This window comes from Erythrolamprus reginae, chromosome 1 (genome assembly GCF_031021105.1).
Source record: "Erythrolamprus reginae isolate rEryReg1 chromosome 1, rEryReg1.hap1, whole genome shotgun sequence".
Taxonomy (NCBI): Eukaryota; Metazoa; Chordata; class Lepidosauria; order Squamata; family Dipsadidae; genus Erythrolamprus; species Erythrolamprus reginae.
In genome coordinates this window covers 26,221,146-26,228,290 of record NC_091950.1, presented here as the reverse complement: position 1 = coordinate 26,228,290, position 7,145 = coordinate 26,221,146, and the positions used below count along the sequence as shown (strand labels likewise).

Genomic DNA, 7,145 nt, shown 5'->3' with positions numbered 1-7,145 from the left:
ACCAAAATAAGTTTTCAAATAGGTGTTTGGACTCTTTTTCAGTTGATTAAGTCACATTATTTGAATAGCCACAAAAAAGGAAAAAAATATGATAGACAGCATGATTTGTTGAGGAGCACAGTAACATTTGAAGGTTTTGTACAGAACCCACAAGGTTCAGTATGATAACAGATTAAGCAAGTAGCTCAATTTTCTTTTATTGCTATAAAAGTCCAGTTCTAGATAATGTTAAAATGATTAAAGCACTTATGGGTAAAAAACATACTATTTATTTCCTATTTTAAAAGTAACTGAGGATCATACTAAGGTGCTAGAGAAAGAAGGACAATTTTAAAAACTACTAAGTATTCAATAAACAGTGCATAAACTTACTACCCCCCATTGCATATCTGTCCCCCCCCTCCCCCCCCCCCCGTGGAGGCAGCAGCCAATCACTGTTCTGCTGGCTTTTCCCACGAAGTTGCAAACTTTTCTTTTCACCGGTTCTGCTCTGGTGATGTTCACAAACAGCCTAGCACTTACTACCATTCTTCCATTGGTCCTTTTATCTGGGTATCAGGAAAAATCAACACCCAACTATGGGCTGTGTTCAGATACAACACAGGTGCTGGGCTAGAATCAAGCAGTGGATTAAATGCCTGACGTTTCATTTTTTAGAATCCCAGCAAAAATAACAACTTACAATTTATCTTTCCTACAAGCCAGTGAAGTTGCAGGAACTACGTACGTCTAGTTTAATGAAAAGAAGGACCAGGGGAGACACGATAGCAGTGTTCCAGTATCTCAGGGGTTGCCACAAAGAAGAAGGAGTCAAACTATTCTCCAAAGCACCTGAGGGTAGAATAAGAAGCAAAGGGTGGAAACTAAACAAGGAGAGAAATAGCTTAGAACTAAGGAGAAATTTCCTGACAGTCAGAACAATTAATCAGTGGAACAGCTTGCCTCCAGAAGTTGTGAATGCTCCAACACTGGAAGTTTTTAAGATGTTGGATAGCCATTTGTCTCAAGTAGTGTAGGTTTTCTTGCCTAAGCAGGACTAGTTGGACTAGAAGACCTCCAAGGTCCCTTCCAACTCTTTTGTTATATTATTATTATTATTATTATTATTATTATTATTATTATTATTATTACTACTACTACTACTATTATTATTATTATTATTACTATTATTATTATTATTATTATTATCCCTTCATTACCCAAAAGTGCTTATCAAAAAGTCATTTTTACTGCTTATCCAAATGTCCCTATTTCAATGTTCCTGTTACGATTGAGTAATGGATTTGTGTAAATCACTTTTAGCCAATTTGGGGTCGTTTACCCCGAGTTTGAAAAAGTACACCTGTAAGGTAATCCTGCCCAAACAAATAGAGCAGGAATCCAAGCACCAATATCGTTCTGCTAACTTTTCAATCCGAGATACGTACATATCACCAACTTCCTCCCTTTCCAGTTTCCCAAATGGACTTACACTTTCGCAGGATAGAGAAGCACAAGGACGCTGGCGGCTCCTGGATTGCGGAGGTGCTGCTTACTAAATGATACAGCTCAGCAGGAGGAAAGCTCTACCTTGTGGAAAGTCATTGGACTTCTCCTTCCCACCCTCTCTGTTTTCAAACAGGCGTGTAACCCTTGCCTGCCCAGTTGCAAGGAAATCAGAGAATGAGAAAAGTGAAGGAAGAGGGCAATGCGTCTCTGTTTTCATAGTGGGTCTCACAGTCAGCCGTTTATCTGTCTCTCTGTCTGTCTGTCTGTCTGTCTGTCTGTCTGTCTGTCTGTCTGTCTGTCTGTCTATCTATCTATCTATCTATCTATCTACTTACCTATCTATCTATCTATCTATCTATCTACCTATCTACCTACCTACCTATTCTCTCTCTCTCTTCTATCTATCTGTCTGTCTGTCTGTCTGTCTGTCTGTCTGTCTCTGTCTGTCTGTCTGTCTGTCTGTCTGTCTGTCTGTCTATCTATCTATCTATCTATCTATCTATCTATCTATCTATCTATCTACCTATCTATTCTCTCTCTCTCTCTTCTATCTGTCTGTCTGTCTGTCTGTCTGTCTATCTATTCTCTCTCTCTCTTCTGTCTGCCCCGGCCCTGTGGAATCAACTCCCCCCAGAGAGTCAAACTGCCCCCACCCTCCTCGCCTTCCGTAAATTGTTGAAGACTCACCTTTGCCGCCAGGCATGGGGGTATTAATCTCCCCCCTCCTTTTCTTTTTTCCGCTCACCTTTATTATGTTTATGTTCAGTCGGACTGAGCGTGTATGACTGTGTAACAGATAAGTTTTTATAACAATGTATTTTAAATTAGTTTTTTTAAGTTTTTAACATTAGATTTGTATTTATATTGTATTGCTGTTATGTTGTGAGCCGCCCCGAGTCTTCAGAGAGTAATAATAATAATAATAATAATAATAATAATAATAATAATAATATCTATTATCTATTATCTATTATCTATTATCTATTATCTATTATCTATTATCTATTATCTATTATCTATTATCATCTATTATCATCTATTATTATCTATTATCTATCTATCTTATCTATCTGCTTGCTTGTTTATTTGTTTATTTGTTTATTTGTTTATTTATCTATGGGCTTACTTACTTACTTGAATTTATAAGCCACCCTTCTTCGGTGGACTTAGGGTGGCATACAGAATAAAACAGATACAAAATCATTAAACCCCAAACATTTAAAAGAAAGCCATTCATCCAAGATTCATCTAATACCACAATATACTACTGGCTGGAGCAGAGTGTTAACACTCAATGGGCCTAGGCCTGCCGGCAAAGGCATGCTTTTAAAGCCTTTCTTAAGGCCAGCAGGGTTGGGGCAGTGCGAATCTCTGGGAGGAGTTGATTCCAGAGGACCGGAGCCACCACGGAGAAGGCCCTACCCCTGGGGCCCGCCAGCCAGCTTTTTTTGGCTGACGGAACCTGGAGAAGGCCGACTCTGTGGGATCTGACCAGCCGCTGGGATATATGAGGCAGGAGATGGTCCCATAGATAATCCGGTCCCATTGTAAACTGGATTTAACATTTTTCCCCCCTTCCAAATCCTTTCCATGGATTTGGGATAGGCAGAATTTGTTGTTTAATAATATTAAATATATTGTTGCAGGATGTAAGCAGCCTTTTTCAATTCACAGATGGCGATTTTTGTCAATGCCAGTAGTGTTCAAGTCAGAGGTGGTTCCTCCCAGTTCGCACCAGTTCTATAGAATTGATAGCAAACTGCTGGTGATGTCACGGAGTTGGTTCTGTTGGTTCTGGTCCATGGACACTGTCATCTCTTCTATTTATTTATTTATTTTTGATATTTTTGCTGATTTTTTCTTCTTCTGCATATGCACAGAAGCTGTGTTTCTGGCAACTGCACATATTATTTTTTAATTTTTTTATTAGATTTCTCTGCCACCCTTGCCCACAGAGTCAAATGCTTTAATCATTTTAATCATTATCTAAAACTGAACTTTTATAGCAATTTTAAAAAATTGAGCTACTTGCCTAATCTGTTATCATACTGAACCTTGTGGGTTCTGTGCAAAAACCTTAAAATGTTACTGTGCTCACAACAGAAGTAAATACAAAAAACATATAAGAAATCTAACTTAAAATATACTCTAAAACCCCAATTCTTAAAACCAGTCATCTGCACTCATCCCATCGTACATCAAACATTCAGTCATCGTTCGGGGCTCAATGGCCCAAGCCTGTTGGTAAAGATGAGTTTTTAAGGACTTCTGGAAGGCCAGGAGGGTGGGGGCAATGCAGATCTTTGGGGGGAGTTGATTCCAAAGGGCTGGGGCCGCTACACTCAAGGCTCTTCCCCTAGGCCTCGCCGTGTTCGGAAACTTCAGATCGTGCAGAATGCAGTTGCGAGAGCAATCATGGGCTTTCCCAAAAATGCCCATATAACACCAACACTCTGCAGTCTGCATTGGTTGCTGATCAGTTTCCGGTCACAATTCAAAGTGTTGGTTATGACCTATAAAGCCCTTCATGGCATCGGACCAGGTTCTCTCAGGGACCGCCTTCTGCTGCACGAATCCCAGCGATCAGTCAGATCCCACAGAGTGGGCCTTCTCCGGGTCCCGTCAACTAAACAATGTCCTTTGGCGGGGCCCAGGGGAAGAGCCTTCTTTGTGGCGGCCCCGGCCCTCTGGAACCAACTCCCCCCGGAGATTAGAATTGCCCCCACCCTCCTCGCGTTTCGTAAGCTCCTTAAAACCCACTTCTGCCATCAGGCATGGGGGAACCGAGATCCTCTTTCCCCCTAGGCCTTTACAATTTACGCATGGTATGTTTGTTTGTATGTATGATTGGTTTTAAAATAAGGGTTTTTTAGTTGTTTTAGTATTGGATTTACATGCTGTTTTTTATTATTGTTGTTAGCCGCCCCGAGTCTACGTAGAGGGGCGGCATACAAATCCAATAAATAAATAAATAAAGTATCTGGCTGACGGGACCTAGAGAAGGCCGACTCTGTGGGACCTAACTGGCCACTGGGATACATGAAGGTGAAGACGGTCCCATAAGTAATCTGGTCCGATGCCATGTAGGGCTTTATAGGTCATATTCAACACTGAATTGCGTTCAGAAACCAATCGGCAGCCAATGCAGCTCACAGAGTGCTGGAGAGACGTGGGCATGCCGCCATCTTGTTTTCAGCTTTTTCTCATGGGGGTTTTTTTGCGAATTTTCAGGACTGCGTCTGTGCATCTGTGCTCACGAAGCCCATGCGTGCTCACTCAGTGCATAATGCTCATGCAGCCATGCGGCGTGGGAGGAGGCAAACCGGCAGCGAGGTAAGTTAGAACCCACCCCTGGTCAAGTGGTAGTCCAGATGGTTTGGCATTGCATCCAAGATGCTTATTATTGTTGATGCTCTCTTTGCTTTCTCGGCCACAGTCATTCTATTTCTATTAGTATTAGGGTTTTATTTATTTACTTACTTACTTACTTACTTACTTACTTACTTACTTACTTACTTACTTACTTACTTACTTACTTACTTACTTAGTCCAATACATAATACACATTGAAGAGAAAGATATGTAATAATATGAGTAAAGAAAAGAATAGAAGGAAAGATATAAAATTATAGGAGAACATATACGAAAGGAAGAAAAGATAAATGAGATAAGGAGAGACAATTGGACAGGGGACGAAAGACAGGCTAGTGCACTTATGTACGCCCCTTACTGACCTCTTGGGAACCTGGAGAGGTCAATCGTGGATAGTCTAAGGGGAAAATGTTGGGGGGTTAGGGGTTGACACTACTGAGTCAGGTAATGAGTTCCACGCTTTGACAACTCGGTTGCTGAAGTCGTATTTTTTACAGTCAAGTTTGGAGCGGTTAATATTAAGTTTGAATCTGTTGCGTGCTCTTGTGTTGTTGTGGATGAAGCTGAAGTAGTCATTGACAGGTAGAACGTTGCAGCATATGATTTTGTGGGCAATACTTAGATCGTGTTTTAGGTGTCATAGTTCTAAGCTTTCTCGACCTAGGATTGATAGTCTGCTTTCGTAGGGTATTCTGTTTCGAGTGGAAGAGTGAAGGGCTCTTCTGGTGAAGTATTTTTGGACATTTTTTAGGGTGCAAGATGTTTAAGCTGAAGTACCAGGGTCGGTCATATAGTCACCCAGAAGTTTAGATTGAATTTGGCATTCTTCTCAACCTATCAAGTCATTCCCAGGGGCCTGGGATAGGCAGATGTACATGGCTGGGATCCTCTCCTCTTTCCCTTATTCCTCTTTGGAGAGTTTATAGAAGAGGAATCATTGAGTCTGTCATCTGCATCTCTATAACTGTCTGGTTTGGTTCTGCAACCTAACAGACTTCAGAGCATAATCAGAAGTGCAGAAAAAACAATTACTGCCAACCTGCCTTCCACTGAGTCAAAACGAGGGCTGTGGAAATATTTACTGACCCCTCACATCCTGAACATAAACTGTTTCAACTCCTACCCTCAAAATATCGCTACAGAGCACTGCACACTAAGACAACTAGACACAAGAACAGTTTTTTCCCCGAACGCCATCACTCTGCTAAACAAATAATTCCCTCAACACTGTCAAACTATTTACTAAGTCTGCACAACGTTCTACCTGTCAATGACTACTTCAGCTTCAACCGCAACAACACAAGAGCACGCAACAGATTCAAACTTAATATTAACCGCTCCAAACTTGACTGTAAAAAATATGACTTCAGCAACCGAGTTGTCGAAGCATGGAACTCATTACCTGACTCAGTAGGGTCAACCCCTAACCTCCAACATTTTTCTCTTAGACTATCCACGATTGACCTCTCCAGGTTCCTTAGAGGTCAGTAAAGGGCGTGCATAAGTGCACCAGTGTGCCTTCCGTCCCCTGTCCAATTGTCTCTCCTTATCTCATTTATCTTTTCTTCCTTTCAAATTTGTTCACCTATACTTTTATATCTTTTCTTCTATTCTTTTCTTTATTTATATTATTACATATCTATTCTCTTCAATGTGTATTATGTATCGGACAAAATAAATAAATAAATAAATAAATAAATAAATAAATACTATTAGTACTAGTTTTTTCTCATCATTCCTATTGCCCATCTCTTCCCACTAATGATTGTATGACTCTAACTTGTTGCTTGTATCCTTAAGATTTTTATTAGAAACATAGAAACATAGAAGACTGACGGCAGAAAAAGACCTCATGGTCCATCTAGTCTGCCCTTATACTATTTCCTGTATTTTACCTTACAATGGATATATGTTTATCCCAGGCATGTTTAAATTCAGTTACTGTGGATTTACCAACCACGTCTGCTGGAAGTTTGTTCCAAGGATCTACTACTCTTTCAGTGAAATAATATTTTCTCATGTTGCTCTTGATCTTTCCCCCAACTAACTTCAGATTGTGTCCCCTTGTTCTTGTGTTTACTTTCCTATTAAAAACACTTCCCTCCTGAACCTTATTTAACCCTTTAACATATTTAAATGTTTCGGTCATGTTTCCTCATTGCTTATTTGACCCTTATAATCATTAAGTGTTGTACCTCATAATTCTTGACAAATGTATCTATTTCTTTTATGTACACTGAGAGCATATGCACCAAGACAAATTCCTTGTGTGTCCAATCACACTT

The 7,145-nt window shown here is 40.2% G+C and overlaps 1 protein-coding gene across 1 annotated transcript in view; it reads right to left on the bottom strand.

Moving 5' to 3' along the window:
- PDE4C (phosphodiesterase 4C) overlaps positions 1 to 1,523 on the bottom strand; it is a 316,116-nt gene extending 314,593 nt beyond the window's left edge. Inside the window, exon 1 of the mRNA XM_070747975.1 lies at positions 1,472 to 1,523. The gene's annotated coding sequence lies outside the window, so the exon portion shown is untranslated. The remainder of the gene's footprint in view (positions 1 to 1,471) is intronic.
- Positions 1,524 to 7,145: the final 5,622 nt, after the last annotated feature.